The following is a 246-nucleotide window of genomic DNA, read 5'->3' on the forward strand; positions in this document are numbered from 1 at the left end:
ATCCCAGCTCCCTCAGAGCCACAGCCCCCCAGGGTCCACCTAGCACCTGGGTCCCCCCAAGAAACACCCCCCACGTACCCTCTGGGCCGCATTGCTCGGGGCTGGATTTTGACAAGACCTCCATCCGCGTGAGAAACCTGCAGGCAGGCCTGGCCCGGGTGGCTCGGTGGATTGAGCATCGTCCCGTGCACAAGAGGTTGCTGGTTCGATTCCCGGTCAGGGCACAGGCCCGGGTTGTGGGCTCGA

The sequence above is a fragment of the Myotis davidii genome, unplaced genomic scaffold (assembly GCF_000327345.1).
Source record: "Myotis davidii unplaced genomic scaffold, ASM32734v1 scaffold875, whole genome shotgun sequence".
NCBI classification, from domain to species: Eukaryota; Metazoa; Chordata; class Mammalia; order Chiroptera; family Vespertilionidae; genus Myotis; species Myotis davidii.